General features: G+C 42.0%; 1 long non-coding RNA gene across 1 annotated transcript in view; it reads left to right on the top strand.

Annotated features, from left to right (window-relative positions):
* The first annotated feature begins 354 nt into the window (after positions 1–354).
* Positions 355–21106, top strand: part of LOC144597622 (uncharacterized) — a 32588-nt gene continuing 11836 nt past the window's right edge. The window contains exon 1 of the long non-coding RNA XR_013547768.1: positions 355–457. This is a non-coding gene — a long non-coding RNA (uncharacterized LOC144597622). The remainder of the gene's footprint in view (positions 458–21106) is intronic.

The raw sequence follows: 21106 nt of genomic DNA, 5'->3' as shown, positions 1-21106 counted from the left end.
ATAATATAAAGAGGCTTCAAAGGGATGCGAGCAAGTTAGGTGAGCGTGAATACAAGAGACTGCAAATGTTGGAATCCAGAACAAAGAACTCAGTAGGTCCCAGGCAGCATCTGTAAAAATGGACAAATGAATCGATAATGTTTTTGGTTGAGACAGGTTAGATGTGTGGTTGAGGACATAGTAGATGGAATATAATACAAAAAAATGAGAGGTTATTCTTACTAAAAAATTGATTTATCTGCTGTCAGGTATATAAATGCTTACAAGCTTGGGCCCAAGATGTATACATTTTTTACTGTGTTAAAACCACAATCAGAAACCAGGAGTATTTTTCTTTTGTTAGCAGAAACCCAAAGTCCATCGCAAAGAGGGGTACACCATCACATTTCTGATCCCTAGTGATGATCTAAAGTATGAAGAAAGACAGTGCTTTGGGAGTTGACACGAATGCTGTAAGGTATGGAAACTTTAACATATTCAACCTGGAATTTCTATTCAACCTGGAATAAACTGTAGGTAAAAGACAAGGAGAGATGGCTTAGATGAAATCGAGGTATATTGGTGCGTCATTGCAGTAGTGGAAAAGTGCAAGAGTCTTCTGGAAGCTTAAAATAAGGCAAGTTAAATGGCCTAACTCGTTTGTAAATATGGTGGGAATATAGAACACAATTACTTAAACTCACTGTGTGTAGGAAGGAACTGCAGATGCTGATTTACACCGAAGATAGACGCAAGAAGCTGGAGTAACTCAGCGGGTCAGGCAACATCTCTGGACAAAAGGAATAAGTGATGTTTCGGGTCAAGACTGAAGAAGGGTCTCGACCTGAAGCATCACCTATTTTCTCCAGAGATGCTGCCTGACCTGCTGGGTTACTCCAGCTTTTTGTGTCTTACTTAAAGTTACTGGTTCTCTTTCTATCACTCTGCATTTCCTTTATAGTGATATCGTAATTTGGAGTTGGTTCTGCCAACTCAACACATGATGAGAAAAAGAAAAGAATTTAAATTTGACTGAAGAAGGGTCTCAACCCAAAACATCACCTATTCCTTTTCTCCAGAGATGCTGCCTGACCCGCTGAGTTTCTCCAGCCTTTTGTGTCTGTCTTCAGTCGAAACCAACATCAGCAAATTTTGTCACCACTGATTTTGGTTATTTGTAGATTTTAACTGAGATTTGGATGAGTTTATTGTCATATACGCCAGGGTGCAATGAAATTCTTTGTTTACATAAAGCTAGCTCACAGAGTAAACAGTATACATACAATAATGGTAAATAAACCAATATATATAATGATGAGCGCAAAACAGCACAATGGTGCAATGATTGTAGGACAAAATCTGAGTAGTGCAAGAGAATATTAAAGTACAATAACAGAATAACTGAAAGAGATAGAATTAGGAGCAAGAGTAGGTTGCAGCATCTCTGCAAAGTAATTGTGAAAGAAGTGCTTAGTTCAGGGGTCAATCAGCAGTGGGGAAGAAGCTACTTCCATTAACTTTTTCTGCCCGAGCCCCCTTCCCTCTCTACTAACCCCCCCAACCCATTTCCCCTTTCCTCTTTAGCACAATCTGTGAACTTGTTTGGCTTAACTTGAGTTTGCCAATCTAATTTGTTAAATGAAGTTAGGACCAGTAAGGACCACTTCATTCGTCCCTGTGTCACTGCACTTGGTTCTACTTCCAGAATGATTCGCCACTACCGTCTCTCAGCCAAATAGTTTCCTGCATTCCACTTTAACTGAGAATCCCCTCTGTGTTCAATCTCTGTAGCAGCCTTTGAATGAGAATATTTTTGAACTCCAAGAATGCAAGTTATATAATTTTCCACTCACTCAACACTACTGTATACTTCCACTTAATGTTTTCCTGCTCCGCTGTGTGTGTGAGTGTACGTTGGGGGGTTATAAGGGGGAGGAGGGGGGGGGGGGACAATTTAAATTATCATTTACTCTAGCATTAAAATAAAACACAAAATAATGAAAGACTTCTCCAATCAGTTTGCAAAAATGTAAAAGACAAGATATAACAACTTCATGTTGATTGTACATGGAAGATTTCTTTAACAAAGTTTTTAGTTCTAGATTAAGTAGCCAACCCCTGGAATTTTGAAAGAAATGTCAGGGAAATAGAACATATCAGTAGTCCTGTTGCATATGTAACTGCATCTTTTCAACCCCTGATTAATGAAGACAGTTTTACAGCTGTATATAATAAAGTCATTTTCAGGCTGCCAATATTGTTCCACGTGTCTCCTAAAACATGCTACAAAGCAGCAGTATTCAGACCAAAGATTCATTTTGATTCTGTTCTCATATGCCCATGTTGTATTTGTGGGGCCTGCAAAATGTAATTGCTGCGGCAGAAGGAACAAAGACACTATTCAGCATAGAGAACAGCTTCCCCTCCGCACCACTCCGACCACAGTAGTCTGGTGCTACATGTTATCTGATCCATATAGATTCGCTGTCACAAAGAATCTGGTTTCATCATTACCTCCAGTCTCTCCTGCTTAAAAGTATTGGGAGAATAAAGAATTCAAAAGGTCTTTTGACTCTTAAGTATAATGTGTAAAGGAATGACCCTGATATCTGGAAGATTACATTTAGTACTCTGCTGTTAAGCACCCTCCCCCAATTTTCTATTAATGGTACATGCCAGAGTTGCAGAAGTTGTATGAAGACATTGTCTCTGATCTGGCTGGTTTAAAAATCCCATCACAAGGGTCATTTCCTGACTTTTGTAAGACTTTTGTACAGTGCTTATAAGATTCCTGTAACCTTGAGTGACTTTGCACAGGACACAGCAGCACTTTTATATCTTCCGAACTTAATACAGCCATTATTGAAAATTAGACCGTAGATCTAAGTGCACAAACATAATCTTCATTTCCTTTTCATAAGCATCTTAGGATGTATTGAAACTAGTCTAAGACTTGTAATTTCAGGATTATAACTCAACATTTGTCGTTTGAACTGTGAGGCTACATTATAGTTTTGTAAAGGATTTTAAAACCGTTTTGGACCTTTGAAAAAGTAAATACAGAAACATAACACAAAATTTTACGAATATGAGAAATAGAAGCAAAAGGCAAGCAGTATGGCCCTTTATCATTTATTATGAGCAGGATGAGCAAAATCGGGAATCGAGAACCAGAGGACATAGGTGTAAGGTAAGAGGGGGAAAGATTTAATAGGAACCTGAGGGGTAGCTTTTTCACACAAAGGGTGGTGGGTGTTTCAAACGAGCTGCCGGAGGAGGTAGTTGAAGCAGGTACTATTGCAATGTTTAAGAAACATTTAGACAGCTACTTGGATTGGATAGGTTTAGAGGGATATGGGCCAACCACAGGCAGGTGGGAGCAGTGTAGATGGGGCATGTTAGTCGATGTGGGCAAGTTTGGCCGAAGGGCCTGTTTTCACGCTCTATGACTCTGACTATAACTGATCCTGTACCTTCAGCCTAATTTTCCACCTAATCATATTTCCAGATCCTTTTAAAGTCAAGGTGTCTGTACATGTCAGTACACCTGGTAGCCTAGCACCTATAGCCCCCCGAGGTAGTGAATTCTGTAGGTGTGCAACCCACTGTATAAATAAATTTCTCCTCAACTTGGTCCAAAATTTTGGACATTTTTTTATTGTAAGACTAAAGCCCTGACCTTGATTCTCCAAAGGGCTCTCTACACCTGTCCTTCAGAAGCTTCTGTCTCAAATTAGTTGGATTCTAGAAATATACTTGTATTATCTAGCTCATGAATTAATAGTATACTTGCCATAATTTGCTTTTAAAATATACTGTAGTGTTTTAATTGATTTTAATTCAAGATAAACTTATGTTGGAAGAGTAAAGGAGACTTTTAGTGCGGCTGATTAATTATTTATACAGAAAAGATCAAAATGACAATGGGTTTGCTGCATGAAAAAAACAAAGCAATGAAAAATTTGTTTTCATACCAGATATAAACTGGTAAAACGTGTTGACTTATTTTTCCACATGACCAAGTCCCTTGCTTTTTATTTCTGACTGGTATGCATCTTTGTATAGGGATGCAGAAATTATGTTCAATTTATTTATTCTATATTCATCTCAAATTTAAAACTAAATTTATGGAAAACGTAATGATATTTTTTAATGTCATGTGCTTAACAGTGACTGCGCACTGATGAAGTTAGAAACTCACACATTACATAGCATTGTAACTGACTGTAGAATTGGACAGACTATGGAATAGTCTGTTGTTAATTTGAATTGCGTCAATAATCAGAGTAGCATTAGGGAAAGATTTTGTAAAGTGTGTGAGATCATACCAAGGAATTATTTTAAATTTGTGTAGTCCATAGAGATACATTTAGTTATGATAAAACATACCAGTGTTCGAAATTCAATCTTTTTTCTCATTTTAACTTTGTTCTGATCAAATCTGAAAGAGCTTGAAAGATTTTGCATTACCAGACCATGAAAACTCTGGTTGGTAGAGTTAGAATGTGGTCAGACTTTTCACTGAAGGATGCATTATTTTACCGCACTGCTTGAGGAGCATTCATTCAGCATATGAAGGATGGAAGAGGGTACGTTTTTGTCTCCGAGTTCTCAATCCGAAATGTCATCAATCCATGATCTCCAGAGATGCTATTTGACCTGCTGAGTTACTCCAGCAGCTTGTGTTGCTCTGAGTTATGATCTCGGAAGGACTTTGCTAGTAATCATCTAACTGCACTCTCTTATTGCACAAATCTAGAAAACCAAGAATATCCTTCTTAGTATCAACTTTCATAACTGATTGATAATGTTAGCAATTTGAAACTTTTCTGATACAGAACTAGAAATGGAAACAATTCTAAAGTTAACTAATTACATCCAGAGATCCAGTATCCAAGAAATGAAAATTTAGATAAAAAGTGCATAAAACAGAGGGTGGGTTGAGGGCACTTGAGGGAGGGTTGGTGGGCAGAATTGTGCCTGCAACACATGGAGTGACTGTTACAGGGATAGTGTTAAAGTGATTCTGCAACATTAGTGCAAGGAACATCAATGGTAGGAGGTGCAATTGGATTGTAGGGAAGGAAAGTCAGACATACTATTTGACACCCTAATAATATTAGCAGCAAAATGGAGATAATTAAGAACAATCACTTACAAAAAATTAAATTGCATCAATTTGCCTGAAAATTTGAACTTGGACTTCCTGGTAGCAGAAAAAAATCGACCATGAGTAGATTCATTGTTAATGTATAAAATTTAACCATGAGATTATTACTGCACAAAAAGTAGCCTATCGGATCCATGTTTATTCCATGTGAACCCATCTATACAGTATAGTTCAATTCTATTGTAACACTTCAAATTTGATTCCTCAAGTGCCAATTAATTTCTCCTGAAGTCCATGATCATCTCTGCTTCCACTACCATCGTCAGATGCAAGTAATAAATATTGGCCACAGAAACGTTCTTCTTCACATCCTCCCTGTTTCTTCGTCAGAATCTTAAATCAATATCTCCTTGCCTGTGTACCTACTCTAAACTTGTGCTCCTCTATCAAATGCTTCCCTTCTTTGATCTAATATGGACAATCCCAGCTTCGCCAACCTATTCTTGGAGCTAAAATCTCTTGTCACTGGTTCAATGTTTGAAGTTCTCCTCTGAACCCTCAGATCCTTCCCAGTAGAGTAACCAGAACTGGCACAACAGTGTACATTGACCAGAGCCTTATAAAGGATCACTAACCTCTCTTCATTCCTTTCCATTTGTCTTGCCTCTATTAAAGCTCTTTCCCTGCAAACATTTTGGAACACTGCCATTAAGTTTATATAACCACTCCCCATTCATTTATATGTTCATCTCATCACAAATTCTGGTGTAATCTTCACCTGATAGATTGCATCCTAGATAGATTATGAAAAGGGCAAACAAAAGTAAATAATTCAAAATGTGTAAAGCTGTGACATGGAAAACATGCTTCTAATGTCTGTTCATCTTTGAGTCACAGAGTCATATAGTGAGGAAACAGGTCCTGCAGCCCAACTTGCCCACGCGGACCAACATTCCCCATCTAAATTAGTCCCATCTGTCTGCTTTTGGCCCATATCCCTCTTAACATATCCTATCCATGTACCTGTCTAAATGTTTCTTAAACATTGCAATAGGACCTGCCTCAACTACCTCCTCTGGCAGCTTGTTCCATACACCCACCACCCTTTGTGTAAAAACATTACCCCTCAGATTCCCATTAAATCTCTCCTCCTCACCGTAAACATATGTCCTCTGGTTCTTGATTCCCCTACTCTGGGCAAAAGACCACATTTACCCGATCTATTCCTCTCATGATTTTGCACACTTTCATAAAATGACCCCTCATCCTGCTGCACTCTAAGGAATAAAGCCCTAGCCTTCTCAACCTCTCCCTATAGTTTAGTCCCTCGAGTCCTGGGAACACCCTGGTAAATCTTCCCAGAGTCCTTTCGAGCTCAACAACTTCTTTCCTAGAACATGGTGACCAAAACTGAACACAATATTCTAAATCTGGTCTAACCAATGTCTTATATAACTGTAATATGACCTCCCAACCTCTGTACTCAAATAGAAATCACAGTCTTCCTCTGCAGAGGAATCAATATGTCTGAAGTGGTCAAATCCTTGTTTAGTCATCATGTCTCCATACCCATTAAAGAACAGGAGTTTAGTTGGGGTTATGATCTTTTGTCATTGCTTTCAATGCATTCACTTTCACAGATTCTTCAATGGAAACAAATTTACTTTCTTATTGAATGTGAAATATTTTGGTTCAGAACCAATTTTAAAATAGGAAAAGGAGTGCGTACAACACAAAATGTAGTCTTTGACTTTTCAGCCACTTACCAGTCCTTCGTGACTGTTAAGGGAAGCATCACATTGTAACACCACACAGGAAAAAGGTGGGATTAACTTTAGACAAATGCTTCCCTTTTTTCAGTTCCATTTGGTTTCATTTTTAATTTTTAAACAGCTTGATGTGCTTTCATGCTGCAAAAGTACTTAGTAACTGGTCTATTCTTTCAATAATAGTTTTAGGAAGTATCAATTTTTCATATTTTTGGATTTTTTTTCATTTCTCACACAATGAAAACTGAACAATGAAAACTGATGAGCAGAAATGATGGAAATGTTAGGGGCTGTAAAGAGGGTGAAAACAGGCCATTCGGCTCCCTGATTCCTTGCTAACCATCGACTATCCTACACACTAGAGGCAATTTACAGAAGCCAATAAACCTGCAAACCTGCATGTCTTTGGAATGTGGGAGGAAACTGGTGCACCTGAGAAATCCCACGCGGTCACAGGGAGAACGTATAAGCTCCGTACAGACAGCACCCATAGTCAGGGAGAACCCAGGTCTCTGGCACTGTAAAGAAGCAACTACACCATTGTGCGACCAAGCTGTCCTGTTTCCATTGAAAGAGAAGTGCTAGTCCAGAGTGGGACAGTCATTGTTGCTGCTGTTGAATACGTCAAAACAGAAAGCACAATAAGCCCAGAACCAGGCCAAGATCCAGTGCTGTGAGTCACACCTCACTGTCTCAATGCCAGCATAAAAATAGAGGGGAATGCACATAAAATCCTGGCAATAGTGATTTTTCTCATTTTACTTCATAGTGTGTGCAGTCTTTGCTGATCAGTCCTATAACATATATTTTATACAACAAAAGTGCCACCTTGAACAATACATAGCACCAAATGTCATGCGATGAATATCTTCAGAACAAAAAATGAGGAACTGCTGATGCTGGTTTACCAAGGAAAGACACAAAATGCTGGAGTTTTATTTTTCTGAAAACAAGTTCCAACAGTCATAACTGACTTTATGTAATGATTATTTATGGGGTTGAAATATTTTTTTAAATAGTCATTTTGTATAATTGTTCTTATGATATTGTAATTTGGCTTAGACCATAGGATTGAAGGTCTTGATATCGATGTTATTATGAAGAAATCTTAAATTATAACATGCATTGGTGCCTGAGCTTTTCCTTTTCCAGTTTAACACTCTCCCGAAGGAGGATTTCAGCATTCTTGAGTGTTAACAGCTTGTACCCGTAATTTTAACTAATTCTAAGTGGCCAAAAGTGCACAAAAACATTGCCTTAGATTACCTGCCATTATCAGCTACAGCCAACCTAAGGAAAGTAGTGGAATTGTCAGAACGTAAGGTCGCACACAAATTCTACTCCAGAAGCTTCAGATGAGGACTTCAATGGCTGGCTCTGAAGAAGTACAAAGATGATTTACAAGGGAAGGCCTGGTGCATTGACCTGTCAGGAAAACTTGAGCTCAGTGTCAAGTAGAGGAAACAGTAGCCAGTTTGCACAGGATTTTGTGTGTGAAGATTGGAATCCATCCCTTGCAGTGTGTAAGCAGTAGGTAATACCTTTGGCACAGAGGTCTACTAACCTTGATGCAGAATCTGCTGGTGACTGTTGCAACAGGCATTGTTTCACGTAGCAACTACCAGTATCTGAGAGCTACAATGTGGCTGTGGTTTGCAGTGCAGTGACAAGCTTATAGATTGTCACAGCAACCCAGAAAGCCAAGACTACTAGAATGGATGAGGCACATGGAAGATGTAGCAGTGGCTCTGTAGAATACAGACCCAATGTTTTCTCTCAGAATGACCGCTTTCCCTCTGACACACTTGCCAAACCAACAACCTGGAATCCTACTGCTACTTAAGGTGAAGCGGTTACATTAGGCCCAAAGCTGCTCAGCATAATCCTCCAGTCCCCCTTAGTCAAACCCACAGTTTCCATCACTAATCTACTCTGCATAGGAGCACCAAGACAAGTAAAGGTGGGGAGAAGGCGAGCATTATGCACAATGTGATTGGACGGCAGTCTTACGGAACATAACATGGGACTTTATTTAGGAAAGACACAAATGCTGGAGTAACTCAGCGGGTAAGGCGGCATCTCTAGAGAACATGGATAGGTGACGTTTAGGGTTGGGACCCTTCTCCAGTCTGAAGAAGGGTCACAACCCGAAATGTTGCCTATCCATGTTCTCTAGGGATGCCGTCTGCCCTGCTGAGTTACTCCAGCATTTTGTCCCTTTTCTTAGTAAACTAGCATCCACAGTTCCTTGTTTCTTCATGATTTTATTTAGTTTGATATAATTTGGTTTATTGTGATGGTCAGTGGCATGAGGAATGTAAACTGTGAGGCAAGTCGTAAATGGGTGTAAAAGTTGTGATACTGGTATCCGCATCAGATGAGAGATTAAGTCCCCTGGTGTATATGACAATAAACTGATCTGAATTTGAATCACATAAGGTCATAAGGAATAGGAGTAGAATCAGGCCATTCGGCCCATCAAGTCTACTTCGCCATTCAATCATGGCTGATCTCTCTCTCCCTCCTAATCCCATTCTCCTGCCTTCTCCCCATAACCTCTGACACCTGTACTAATCAAGATTTAATCTATCTCTGCCTTAAAAATATCCACTGACTGGGCCTACACAACTGTCTGTGGCAAAGAATTCCACAGATTCACCACCCTCTGACTAAAGAAATTTCTCCTCCTCCTTCCTAAAAGAAGGTCCTTTAATACTGAGGCTATGACCTCTAGTCCTAGACTCTCCTACTAGTGGAAACATCCTCTCCACATCCACTCTATCCAAGCCTTTCACTATTCTGTATGTTTCAATGAGGTCCCCCTCATTCTTCTAAACTCCAGCGAGTACAGGCCCAGTGCCGACAAACTGACAAACGGTTAACCTACTCATTCCTGAGATCATTCTTGTAAACCTCCTCTGGATCCTCTTCTGAGCCAGCACATCCTTCCGCAGATATAGTGCCCCAAATTGCTCACAATATTCCAAATGCTGCCTTACCAGCACCTTATGGAACCTCAACATAACATCCCCGTTTTTGTATACAAGCCCTCTTGAAATAAATGCTAGCATTGAGTTTTCTTCCTTTACTACCGATTCGACTTGTAGATTAACGTTTTGGGAATCCTGCACCAGCACCCCCCAAGTCCTTTGCACCTCCAATTTCTGGATTCTCACCCTATTTAGAAAATAGTCTACGCCTTATTCCTATCTTACATCTCCAGCACAAAGGGACTGTTGGCTTGTCTCCTTCCTCTTCCTGTTTCACTTTCCACCAACTAAACTGTCCTCCTTGGAGCACCAAGAAAAGCAGAGCATTCTCATTTGCTCCCAGCAAGTGTTGACCCTCATAATGGTGAAATAATGCACCATGTAGCGGAACTCTTGAATTGTTGGTGGGTCACACCACCAGTATTGTAGTGCCCCTCCAGGATTGTTCACATAGCAGAAGTATTATTTCTATGCACGACTACTTGCTGTTCCAGCATCTCAAATTAAAAATAAAATCAAAAATGAAATAAATTTGAAACAAAAACAGAAGTGGTTGTAAACATGCTGTAGGCTAGGCAGCGTCAGTGGAAAAGAGACAGATTGGCAAAAGGTCTTCTACTCTTTGTGTGGATGCTGCCTGCCTTGCTGAGAATCTCCACTATTTACTGTTTATATTCAAATTTAAATTACTCCATGTTATATCTACCTTAATTTATTTTGCCTTAACTTGTCGAACTCTGGAATGCAGCGTTTTTAGGGAAATAACTGATTCTTGTAGAAGCTTTGAAGATTGCGAACTGTTCCTCAAAACTGTCCCAGTTTGAGGAAGGGTCTTGACCTGAAACGTCACCCATTCCTTCTCTCCAGAGATGCTTCCTGCCCACTGAGTAACTCCAGCATTTTGTGTCTATTTTCGGTTTAAACCAGCATCTGCAGTTCTTTCCTACACATGTCCCTCAATACTGCCACCCCAATCATGCAGACGTTTTCAACTTGAAACACCCATGGAAAACACCGAGCATTTATAGATTTCAAGCAAGAGCAAAACAAAATAAACCAGTAAATAACCCCTGGAAGTAGGAGTCTTTAAATAGCAAAGGGGAGATTGCACTTCCTGCTGCTGAAAGCTTGTAATATTAAATGAAAGGCAGAAGCATCTAATAAAAAGGTAATGCTTATGTTAAATCAATGCCACATGCTATAGACATTATGATCAGATGAGTCCAAAGACCTCTGATGGAAATTCAATGCACAGGGGCCAATGCCCTCACCAACACGGTGTTCAATGTGATTTGCAGCTTGTCTGAACTACTAACACCACCCTGGGCAGTTATAACATCCAAATTGTGTGCACTGAGTCAGAGAATGATGAATCTGTGGAATTCATTGTCACAGATGGCTGTGGAGATAAGGTCATTGGGTATTTTTAAAGCAGGGATTGACAGATTCTTGATTAATAAGGATGTCAAAGATTATGGGGAGAAGACATGGGAATGTGGTTGAGAGGGAAAGATAGATCAGCCATGGTTGAATGGCAAAGTAGCCTTGATGGGCTGAATGGCCTAATTCTACTCCTATGACTTATGGACTGATGATCCCAAAATCTTGCCCCATAAAAAAAGTATGATTTCAAACAGCAATTGGGCAGGACCAACAAAAGAAGTAGGCTGTGGGCTCCAATCTCTACTCAGCACAGATTTACTCTTCACATCGATGTGGCACTGTGAAGTTTTAATTCATGTGCTGGGTTGAGTGAGCTCTAAGAAAAAATGAAACTTCTGCAAAACCTCAAGCGACAACTGCAGAAATCATCAGAACCCAACAAAATGTAAAGTACAAATCACTACTGCTAAAAATGTCTGAGGGAGCTATTTAAGGGGAGCCATGGCACTCTCCATATTCTCTGAAATGTTGTAACAAAACCTTTATCTTTAAAGATCACAACTGGATATGTAATCAGGGATTACAGATTTATACCACCCAGCCTGGCTCTTAATAAAAATAGCTTTAAACTGTGTTTGCACTGATATATATTTGTGAGCTCACACATGAAAGCCCAGATAAAAGATTTAAAATAAGCTATTTGTTTGAAATATATCCTGAAAACTTTACAGTCAGTTTAAGATTTGGAATTCAATTGTGAAATTTAACTATAAACTACTAACCAGGTCGATGCCTTTAAAAATATTGCTTGAACAATTCCAGAAGAAATCGACTCAAATTAACAAATAGGGGATGAATAGATGGTGTCATGTGGGTGCAGCTATTTGTAAATTCCTCTAGTCACTAAAAACTATATAATAATTTGTAAATTTCAGTTCCCGGGCTAGGAATATTTAGGCTTTCTTTTAACATAAAACTGATGCAGATTAAATAAAAAACATTTATTATCGAATTATAAAAGCACAGAGGGAGTCATTTAGCCCTTTGAGTCTTTGCCAGCTCCCTGTGATACAATTCCATTACCCTTCCTCGTAGTTCTGCAAATTATCTCCTCTCAATATCTATCCTATATCCTATTGTGGGAAGGACACAAAGTGCTGGAGTAACTCAGCGGGTCGGGTAGTTCCCTGTTTCTGTATAAGATCTTGACAGTGTGGATAGGCTAAGTTCAAGGGAAAGTTTTTTAAATGCAAAGAGTGGTTATGGTGGAGTAACTCAGCGGGTCAGGCAGCATCTCTGGAGAACATGGATAGGTGGCATTTCTGGTCAAGATCCTTCTTCAGACTGCCTGAAGAACATAGATAGATGATGTTTTGGATTGAGGCCCGACCCAAAACATCATTTATTCATATTCTCCAGGGATGCTGTCTGATCCGCTGAGTTACTCCAGCACTTTGTGTCCTTCTTTGTAAACCAATGTCTGCAGTTCCTTGTTTCTATCCTATCGAGAGACATAGTTTATTCATGTTTTCACCAACTGTACTGATAATTATTTCCAGACCATAACCACTCTTTACCTAAATAAACTTTCCCTTGAACTTAGCTTATCCAAACCATCAAGGAACTGCAGATACTGATTTATACCAAAGATAGACACAAAGTGCTGAAGTAACTCAGCTGGTCAGGTGGCATCTCTGGAGGAAAAGGATGGGTGACGTTTCTGGTCGGGATCATTCTTCAGACTGAAAGTAGGGCGTGGGGCTGGGGGTGCTTGAAGAACTGGAGGCGAGAAAATACTAGGACTAATCAGGGCCTGGTAAGGTGTGATCTCAAGAGAGAAATAATGTGGAGAATTGGTAATATAACTAGGGTGGAGGAGAGGCACAATGGGGGAAGGGGAGGGGCGGTGAGTGTAAGTAGAAGTTACTTAAAATTAGAGAATTTAATGTTCATACCGCTGGGTTGTAAGCTACCCAAGCAAAATATGAGATGCTGTTTCTCCAATTTGCGTGTGGCCTCACTCTGTCAATGGAGGGGGCCCAGGACAGGAAGGTCAGTGTGAGAATGGGAAGGGGAGTTGAAATGGTTGGCAACTGGGAGATCCCGTAGGCCTGGGCAGGCCATGCGTAAATATTCAGTGAAATGGTCGCCGTTTTCTCCGGGTGCTTCTATTTCCTCATATACTCCAAAGACCTACAGGTTTGTTGGTTAATTGGCTTTATTAAAACTCTATATTGTCCCTAGGGTGGAGGATAGTGTTAGTGTACTGAGTGATCGCTGGTTGGACTCGAAGGGCTTGTTTCTGTGCTGTATCTCTAAAGTCTAAAATGTTACATTGATATTACAGTATAAAAGACTTTCTTTTAAAAAATGTACTCATTCTGTGGGATTGATGAAACCCTAGGATAGCTACACGTGCTGCCTTCAATGGTCCTAAATTTCCATGCAATATGTAGCATAGAATCAAGTTTAGGATTAATATATAAAGGGCTTACATTTTTTTTGTGTCTATAGAGGTGATTTAATCCGTCATGGAGCTGCCGCCAACAGCCAAGACTCAGCCCTTTGCCTCTGTGTTTTCTTTCAGTTCCAATGTATGTCATGCGATTCACTGCAATTCCATTTTGGACATGGTCCTGCATTCCTCCCAACTTTGTGGTCCTGCTGAATTTGTAACCTGGTTTATTAGATTTCTTTGCTTTAACCTCTGGGACATCTGTGACTGGCCGCACCCCCACTATGAAGAACTGGTGTAATTTAAAGAAAGGATTGCTGAGTCTCTGTGTAGTTGAGCAATGTATCTTGTTTTATTGCACTATATACTGTATGTTGTTGTTTTATATGTTCAGACCAAGGGACCACCTGTGTTTGATCAGTGTGCTTTCCACATGTTTCAGAGGGAAGACCCAAAGTTTTTTTCAAATCTATCAACTTATATACAAAGTACAATTGAAAAGGAAAATCTTGTAAGATTGTCGGGGGAGGAAAGGGTTGGCACCAATTGGAGGCTCATTCAAATGGCTGGCAGAGGCTTGGAGGGCCAAATGGCCTCTTGCTGTTCTCAGTCATGACAGACTTCCTATTGTTTACGATAGTAATTCTCTGCCCATTCCCATTCTGAACCCCTTTTCCATTATGTGTAGGAAAGAACTGCAGATGCTGGTTTAAATCGAAGGTAGACACAAAATGCTGGAGTAACTCAATCTGAAGAAGGGTCTCAACCCGAAACGTCACCCATTCCTTCTCTTCAGAGATGCTGCCTGACCCGCTGAGTTATTCCAGCATTTTGTGTCTACCCCATTTTTCCATTACTTCCATGCTGTCCCAATAAAGTCTAATTTCTTCCTTTGAGGAAGAAATAGTTGACTTCTTTTCATAGCAACCTTTGTCTTGGATCCATACTATGACTCTCAGGTTGACCATTGGATGATCCTGAATAGTTGCAATATGGTAGTTGATCGCAAATATACCATCAGAGCAGTAGAGAGTAGCACAATCTTAAAAGTTATATCAGGCACAAAATATGCTCCAATGTATGCTATATAGACTACCATTTGATATCAGTTTAAATTCCTATTATTTTGATCATGGTTTCCATGCATGTACAGCACAAATCCTTTTTCAGATTCATAAAAACATAGAAAACATAGAAAATAGGAGCAGGAGGAGGCCATTTGGCCCTTCGAGCCAGCACCGCCATTCATTGTGATCATGGCTGATCATCCACAATGGAAACCAACTATTTCCATATAAAATACCCACATTCTCTAAGTTTCTGCCTTCTGGGTAAACATCTTTACTTAAAATCCGCCTCCATACGTTCAAATGATGTTATCTGGGCAGGTATAGTAAAATCAAATCTAAAGTTTCCATGCACTCGTTTCTAAGTGAGTCCTAATCCAAACACAGTATCCCTACTTATATATATATTAATGAGGTCAAAATTAATTTTAAGCAGTCAGAGGAGATTGTCCTTTAGGTTGTATAGCTGCCTGCGACAAACAAAAAACATTGATTCTTTACCCACAAAGCTGAAAAAAAGATTCAAAGAATTTGTCTTCTGCACCCTCTATATTCCTATGATGGTCATTTCCAGAAAGTTCCTTCTAATAAGAAGCTGAAAAAAATCTGATCTTTTAAGTGGGCAATTAAGCATTACTTCTTTAACGCTTAATTAACCAATACATTTCTATTTTGTAAAGTGAATTGATTTTAATCTTGCGTGAAGTTTACACATTACTTTTAGGGATAAGTGTTAAACTCAGTCTCATTTTAGTTTTGAAGGATAGTTTGCTGATGGCGAGATCTGCATACTACTATCAATGCTTTCATGGAAAAGGGAAAAACCTCCCTGAGTTACGGTGTGTAACATAACGCAACACCCTGGGAAGATGAGCCCAGCCCATTTGTACTATTCTGGAGTGTGATACATTGCAGTTCACTTGGTGAATGCACACAGAAATCATCATGTAGTGCTGCCAAGAATACATTGATCATTGAGTTCAGCTGGTCAATAGTTAACAGCTTCAATCAATATGGTACATGACTAAATTCTATAATTTGATGAAATTGTTAGTAATCCTTCAATGATGTTGCCTGATGCATTTATTGACTGTGAATGTAAGAGTTTGACGTTGTTGATTTTGCTCTTCCTGGAATTCTTCATGTTCATTTTCTGAAACTTCATTAGCTGATTCATTCACCCCTCCTCTCCCTCAGGGAAATCCTACTTTGGTGGTCCACATTCCAGTAAACCCACACACATCCACATTTGTCACAGATGGGTTCACAGCTGCCAAGATGTTGTTACTTGGCCTTTCTATTAGTAAGGGTGTTCTCGGCAAAGACATGGGAATCTCTCCACATTCTAAAACTAACCGGCAAAAGTTTTATTTTTAAATCATTTCACCTGTGAAGCATGAGGATTTATATAAGTACCAACAAGTCGGTAGTAGGCAGTGGGGCCAACAGTCATTTCAGCTCTGAAGAGATTAGTTATGGAGTCACCGAGTCATACACAGAAACAGGCCCTTCAGCCCAACCTGCCCACGCTGACCAACATGCCCCATCCACATTGGTCCCATCTGCCTGTGTTTGTCCCATATCCCTCTAAACATAGCCTATTCATGTATCTGTCCAAATGTTTTTTTAAACGTTGTGATCGTACTTGTCTCAACTACCTTCTCCGACAGCTCGTTACATATACTTACCATCCTTTGCGCAAAAAATGTTGCCCCTCGAGTTCCTATTAAATCTTTCTTCCCTCACCTTAAACCTATGTTCTCTGGTTCTTGATTACCTTACTCTAGGTAAAAGACTCTGTGCATTTACCATATCTATTCCTCTCATACTCTTTGCACCTCGATAAGATCATCCTGCGCTCCAAGGAATCAAGTCCTAGCCTGCTCAACATCCCTATAGCTCAGTCCCTCGAGTCCAAGCAACATCCTCGTAAATTATCTCTGTACCATTTCCAGCTTAGCAACATCTTTCCTATCACAAGGTGACCAAAACTGAACACAATACTCTAAATGTGGCCTCACCAATGTTTTGCACAACTGTAATATGACCTCCCAACTTCTATACTCAATGTTCTGACTGATCACAGCCAACGTGCCAAAAGCTTTCTTGACCACCCTATCTACCTGACATGTGACGTGTGACATGTGACACCACATTTAAGAACCTATGTACTTGCACTTCTAGCTCTGCTCTACAACACTGCCCAGAACCCTGCTATTCAACGTGTTGGTCCTGCCCTGGTTAGACTTACCAAAATGCAACACCTTGCACTTCTGTGTATTAAACTCTATCAACTTTTCCTCAATCCAGCTGCCCAACCGATCAAGATCCTGCTGCAATTTGGACAACCACTTTCACTATCTACAATACCACCCACTTTAGTGTCTTCTGCAAACTTACTAATCATGCCTTGTACGTTCTCATCCAAATTATGGATAGATGACAAACAGCAATAGGCCCAGCACCATACCCTGAGGCACACCACAGGTCGCAGGCCTCCAGTTTGAAATAAAATCTTCCACCATCACACTCTGCTTCCTTCCTTGAAGCCAATTTTCTATCCAGTTGGCTAACTCCCGTTGGATCCCAAGGAGGAGTATAATGCACTATCATAGGGTTTTGTAGAATTGTGATAGGAAAGAGGACAACATTTGGCCCATTGTGTATGCTGGCCATCTATATGTGCGTGTCCATAGAAATTAATATATTTTGCTCAACGGGGAACTTTAAATGTTGAGGCCAGATGGGAGTTCATGGCTTCCTGAATGGAAGAGGTAGGATGATGGTGGGAATAAAAGTAATTAGGAGGTGCATGCTTACTCCATCTGCTGATAAATCCATGTAGATAATGGAATAGGGATGTTAGATATAAGTGCATCATCATCTTTAATGACTTACACATCATCTATCTACTATCGATATCTATCTATCTTTATGCTACTAAAACTCAGATCTTGTAGATATATATATAAATATATGTATCTGTTTGTATCTATATATGTATTTCTGCGATTTTGCCAAAACGGTAAACCATAGCGCCACAATTTTTGCGCCACCTTAATCGCCACTCTCGCGGCGACTGTTTATAACAAGTTTCGTTTAAATCGGTCTTATATTTTTAAGTTACAGACATTTTAAAGTTAAAAAATCTCATTTCTAAAGACATTTTTCCAAGGGATGCTGTGCGTATGACGTCACCATGGGGCACGCATGGACTCTCTCTTCACTCGCAAAAAAAGATGGACGCTGTTAGCGGAGCCGCCCGCACGCAATCAGGGGCTCCCCTCTCGCTTCTCTCCTCTCTCCCCTCGCTTCTCTCTCCCCTCTCCCCTCCTCTCTCACCCACAACCGCCGCGAGTAATCCCAGCCTGGCAAGGTCAAGGCCGCGCTGCCTGTCTCGAGTAGTCCGGCGCTCCCTCCTCCTCCCTGCACACTCGGTAAGTGGCTTTCACCGCCAATGGCTCCACGGAGGGGAGTGGGTGTGGGGGGCGAGTGGGAGGAGGGGAGAATGGGGGTAGGAGGGGGGTGAGGATGGGGGGAGGAGAGAGTGGGGGAGGCGAGGGGTGGGGGAGGAGAGAGGGGGGCTGGTGGGGAAAGGGGGGGTGGGGGAGAGTAAGAGTGGGGGGGGAGGGGAGGGTGGGAGGAGGAGAGAGTGGGGGTGGGAGGGAGAGTGGGACTGGGGAGGGGGACAGCGGGGGTGGGGGAAAGAGAGAATGGGGAAAGGGGGGGTGAAGGAGAGTGAGAGTGGTGGTGGGGGAGGAGAGAATGGGGGGTGGGGGAGGAGAGAATGGGGGGGTTGGGGGAGGATGAGAGTGGGGAAAAGGGGGTCGTGGGGAAAGGCGAGGTGGTGGAGAGTGAGAGGTGGTGGGGGAGGAGAGAGGGAGCTCCTCAGTCACACCCTCTCCCCTTCCCTGTCCCTCCTCTACGAGGAATGGGCCAAACGGGCCCACTTGGTCAAGTATATTACTAAAGCTCTCATCTTGTTTGTTTGATCCTTCCTTATTTTTGTGCCCCCGTCACACGATAGCGTGACAATTTTAGGACCTTCTTACTCACCATTGTCCTGGGGTCACCTTAATGCAAGTTTCATTCAAATTGGGTTTATATTTTTAAAGTTAGAGACATTTTAAAGTTTAAAAATAACCTTTTCCAAGTCCCTGGCCGTCAGACGCGTTTGACGTCACAATGGGACCCGCCCGAGTGACGGAAGTGGCGGCCAATGGGGGGGCGGGGATTCCGGGCCGACGAGCTGCCACCAACTCCCCCACTCCATCCCCTCCTCCTCCTCTCCCCCCCACTCACCCACTCCATCCCTCCTGAACCACCCTCACCCACTCACCCACTCCATTCCCTCTCAACCCCCCCCCCCCCCCCGATCCCTCACCCCCCACTCACCCACGCCCCCCCACCCCCAGCCGGGAGGACGAGCTGCGTTTTCAATGTCAGTCAGCGCGTGTGCAGTTGGGCGACCTAAGATATTTCGACTGAGTGCGTGAGGGGGGGAGGGGGGCTTTGAGGGGGGATTGAGTGCATGAGTGGGGGGGAGGGGAGGAGGCAGGGATAATGGGGGGTTCAGGGGGGATCGAGTGGGTGAGTGGGGGGTAGGGGGTTTGAGGGGGGATGGAGTGGGTGAGTGGGGTGGGAGGGGGAGCGGGGGGCAGGGGGAGGGGTGGAGTGGGGGAGGAGAGGGTGCTGGACCAATGCAGGGGAGGTTTAGGGCCAATGAGGTGGAGGGGGCTGCTGAGCCCATGGACCGCCGCTAACTTTAATAGATGCGCTCCACCCCCCACTGCCAGGAGGACGGGTGCCCGTCCCGACGTGCCTTCGCCTGACCCTCCTCCCTTGGTGCAGCGCGGTGGCAGAGGGTCCAACAAGATGCCCGTCGCCGCCCTTGGCCGACGATCGCCTTTGTGCTGCAGGAGAGGCTTCGGGTCCACGGCTCACTCTGGCTGCAGCGCTGGCGGCACGGAGCCGAGGTGAGTGGCTCCCTCTCCCCTTCCCTGTCCCCCCTTGCCCGCCCACGGCCCCGGGGGACACACCCTGCCAGGCAACGGGCTTCGTCAGCTGGAGGGGGTTGCCGGGCCCGCAGGATCATCAGTTGGAGGAGGGTTGCCCCAGGAGAGGCCCGCAGGAGAGATTTGGACCCAAAGTCACTAGCTAAGGATCTGTGATGGCATCTCCAGCAATGATCAGCATTTCTGCTGTATATAACTCAAAGCTTCTGATGCTGGTGTTGTTGGAAAATGGGATTTGTTGATGTGTTCATTGCCTTTGACTGCATGTGAGTATCATTAAATTTATTTCCTCGTTGCATCAATGTCCACCTTATTTCATCCCTGTCATTGATCTAATTTGCCAACCTAAAGCATTGGTGCTTCAGAAAGGAGCTAGATGACCTTTTGGATCCCCAGGCTTTGAGGATCTCATACCCATTCCTCTTCTCCTCTACACCTTGCAAACAAAGGTATTTGCGAGGTACGTTATTAAAATTGGATACCTAAATAACATTAGTGTTCTGCTGGGACCTGTACCAAAATCACTGGAGTGATAGACACAAAATGCTGGAGTAACTCAGAGGGACAGGCAGCATCTCTGGAGAGAAGGAATGGATGAAATTCCGGGTCGAGACCCTTCTTCCTACTCATTGGAGTGATGTTCGGCAGTGATTAGAGGCATTGAACAACTCTTCTTTTGCACTGAATGAAGCCACGATATGCAAAAGAAGTGTTGTTCAGTGCCCAAAATTCCAATAAGAAGAAGAATTGGCATTGTCTGGGTGTTACATTCAAGATAATAACATGTTTACATTTCAGGTAAGAGCTCCACTGAATCGTACTGGTGTGGGTTACTCGTGCATTGCAATTTATATGTTTAAGTCTGATCCAGCTCTGGGACAATCCAAGGAGAAGGGGTAGGAAAGCAAAAGTTCAAAAAATGATATAATTTTGTGAAAATAAAACAAATCTAGTTCAAAGGGAAATACATATTGTGCTGGAGTAACTCAGCAGGTCACGCAGCATCCCTGGAGAACATGGATAGGTGACGCTTCGGATTGAGAAGTGTCTGAAGAAGGGTCCCGACCCTTCACCTATCAATGTTCTCCAGAGATGCTGCCTGATCCTCTGAGATACTCCAGCTTTATGTCTTTTTATTGTAAACCATCATCTGCAGTTCCTTGTTTCTACTAGATCAAAGTGAAGAACTGGAACCAATACAAGCAAAACATGTGTGTTGTGAAGGGGAAATGCAGAGACAGTTCTCTGCACAAGTGAAGTACAGCTGGAAAAAATGTTCAACCAATTTAATGAATGAAAATGAATCGCAGTTTAAACCTAATAATGTGCTTTTGAAAA

Source organism: Rhinoraja longicauda, chromosome 10 (genome assembly GCF_053455715.1).
Source record: "Rhinoraja longicauda isolate Sanriku21f chromosome 10, sRhiLon1.1, whole genome shotgun sequence".
In the NCBI taxonomy this organism is placed as follows: domain Eukaryota; kingdom Metazoa; phylum Chordata; class Chondrichthyes; order Rajiformes; family Arhynchobatidae; genus Rhinoraja; species Rhinoraja longicauda.
The sequence above is the reverse complement of the archived record's forward strand: the minus strand, read 5'-3'. Positions and strand labels throughout refer to the sequence as shown.